The 3,198-nt window shown below is 32.9% G+C and overlaps 1 long non-coding RNA gene across 1 annotated transcript in view; it reads left to right on the forward strand.

Moving 5' to 3' along the window:
* The window catches only part of LOC106312193, a 1,653-nt gene extending 825 nt beyond the window's left edge, over positions 1–828 (forward strand). The window contains exon 2 of the long non-coding RNA XR_001264146.1: positions 436–828. This is a non-coding gene — a long non-coding RNA (uncharacterized LOC106312193). The remainder of the gene's footprint in view (positions 1–435) is intronic.
* The last annotated feature ends 2,370 nt before the right edge of the window (positions 829–3,198 follow it).

Below are 3,198 nucleotides of genomic sequence, written 5' to 3' on the forward strand. Positions count from 1 at the left end.
TTGTGAAAATTTTTCATTAATTATTGTCCATCAAATTTATAATTTTCATATTAATTTAGTGAAGACTGAAATAAAGCAAAAAGATCAAAAAAAGACTTAGAAAATAAGATGTCTGAATTGCGATGTATTGTTATTTAATTATAGTTCAAGTGTTTTACAAATTAAGATTCTTTATTACTATAAAATTATGGTAATAGTTATTAACACATATTTAACTTACGTAACAAATAGATTTTCATGTATTGTTATAAAATAGATACATATTTACATGTTTCTACTTTTAATCGATTTTGTTTGGTTTAATCGGTTATATACCAAACCATATCCAAATCCTACGGTTTTTATAAAATTATATACATTCGGTTTATATGGTATATACCAAAACCAAACCATATTGTCTATTTCGGTTCGGTTCGGTTTTACCATATTGAACAGGTACATCCAGATAAAACATTCGCATTATTCCATAATTTTTAAAAAATATTATACATAATTCGCATGATTCCTAAATTGTCAAACAAAATCTTTTACTAAAATTCACCTAAAATAGCTATGGTCCCGTAAAACTCAGCTTCGGCTCTGTTCCTGAGAAACCAATCACTAGCAGTGACAAAATACTACGCAATTTGTACAAACTTTACTGCTACGACATTTCAACTCATTACACATGTAAGCTTGTTACTCGACCATTGACTTTTATCAATGCATGTGCCAAGAGATGATAAGAGCCACTCAACAAGTCATCGTCTTTCAATATGCAAACACTCCAAACATTTGATACATATTCATGTAGCGTAACAAGTTTTAAAAACTTCTAAAATCAGTAAACACAACAACAATCTCTCATAACTGAATTTTTAGAATTTTAACGCACATTCAGTAATTCATATCAAACATTATGATTCGTGATATCATTTGAGAGTATCAAAAATTAAATAATCTAACACTATCAGAATTGGCTATAAGCCTATAAGCCTACAATTACATTTAATTTTCCTTTTAAGATAGGTTTAGATAGGACAGCAGTTACCTTTTAAAGGTTGTTGATGGTTTCATGATCGATCTTCTTATTTCCTGGAAAAGCAATCAAAGTCTGTCTTTATCAAACTAGATATGAAAATATGGCATAGATTTGAAATGCTAGGATATACAGGTGAGCGTAAGACATTTAAATATGGATATGAAGTTTCTAGCTTTGCTTACAAGTAATCTCGAATTGGGCTCATTACTCTAACGCAACAGATAACGTACACGGCTTTTTTCAATGAAAACTTCAAAGCTCTCTAACAATGCGTTTACTATTGCATGCAACCATATATTCAATGTGACAACTCATTTCAATTCGTGACAAAATTGATTAACCACGTACGCGCAGTTACGTAAGATATATTATATCCTACTCTATTTTCAAGAGTATTTTAAGACTCGAACTATTGGTCTAATAGTATACGCGGCAATTGATGTTTTGACTTTTTAAAACGGTGGTTAGAGAAAACAGTTAGGCATATTACTTATATGCTATTTATAACTATAAAATAAGTTGTTCTTGCAATTATGATGTATGTTAGTTTACTTCTATTCTTAATTTTCACTAGGGAGAACCATGCATGTGTTTGACTATGAGCAGTAAATTGGGTTAGTCCACGTCCATTAGCTCATATCCATTTGTCCATTTATTGTATGCGGTCAGAAAGTGATCATGTTCATTAAGAACCATGTCCATTAAGGACCAGACTACTAACACTCGTGTTTACATGGGCTGTCATGGAGTTCATAATAGACCATATAAGAAAAGTTTAAATTTTGCGGTTTTGGCAGAAAAAGTCAATTTTGCGGTTGTGGCGGAGAAAATCGATTTTTCGGTTTTGGCAAAAAAAACAGATTTTCCGATTTTGGCGAGAAACCCCGATTTTGGTGAGAAACCCCGATTTTGAGGTTTTAACGGGAAAACTCGATTTTTGCGGTTTTAGCGGGAAAACTCGATTTTTGCGGTTTTAGCGGAAAAACTCGATTTTTGGTTTTGGCGGGAAAACTCAATTTTTGGTTTTGGCGGAAAAACTCGATTTTGCGGTTTTGGCGGAAAAAACTCGATTTCCGGTTTTGGCAGAAAAACTCGATTTCCGGTTTTGGCGGAAAAAAATCAATTTTTGGTTTTGGCGGGAAAACTCGATTTTACGATTTTGGCAAGAAACCTTGATTTTGCGGTTTTGGCGAAAATTTTGATTTTGCGGTTTTAGCTGGAATACTTGATTTTATGGTTTTGACAAAAAAACTTAATATTAAGATTTTTGCGGAAAAAATCGGCTTTACGATTTTGGCGGGAAAATTCAGATTTTAGAAACCTTAGCTTTTTGTGACCATTGGACCGTCCATGTCCACATAGTCCAAATCCATTAACGCCCATTACCTATTGGTCATGTGATTCTTGTCCATTTATAATCCGCATGGACAAATAGATGTCACCAAATTAGACTCATTTATATTTGGACATGGGCAACCTAACCCAATAGTCCACCCGCCCATTTGACAGCTATATGTTTGACAAATCCATTTGCATGTGACGAGTATTTTTTGTTTGGACAACAACAAAAAATTTAAATCATGTGCTTTTTTATTGGTTAATGACGCAAACCATGTGTTTCGACAAAAATCTTACATTCAAATTCTAAGACACTTGTCAGTTTTTTAACGAATATACTAAAAAAAAAATTATGGCTTTAAATGTTTTAATCCACCCCGCACCGCACTGCAGTTAACGGTAACAATTTTTTTTATATATATCATATACCTATACATTTTTATAACTGTTAAAACTGCACCTACCGCAAGTCCCGTACCGCTCAATCCGCGGAGTCTATGAAAGCATGCCTAGATGATTCTAATTTCTACGTACATATACGCAAACAAAATTTGTATTTAGGGATAGTTCTGTTCAATATATCATTAATTTTGAAAAATATAACAAATCTTAGCTAATTAGTTTATGCAAGTACAGGTTCATAACTGCATCTAGACACTATCACACTATATAATTCATCACAAAATTCACTCTATTACAGGTTCGATTCGTGGTAGGACCATTATCAAAGTTACCCAATAAAGACAGGATCACAGCCACTAGGTCAAAAAACAAAAGAACAAATTGATAAAGATGATCAGTTACATACCTTGTTCGGAAACTCGCTAGGCGCTACGCGT

Source organism: Brassica oleracea, chromosome C8 (genome assembly GCF_000695525.1).
Source record: "Brassica oleracea var. oleracea cultivar TO1000 chromosome C8, BOL, whole genome shotgun sequence".
In the NCBI taxonomy this organism is placed as follows: Eukaryota; Viridiplantae; Streptophyta; class Magnoliopsida; order Brassicales; family Brassicaceae; genus Brassica; species Brassica oleracea.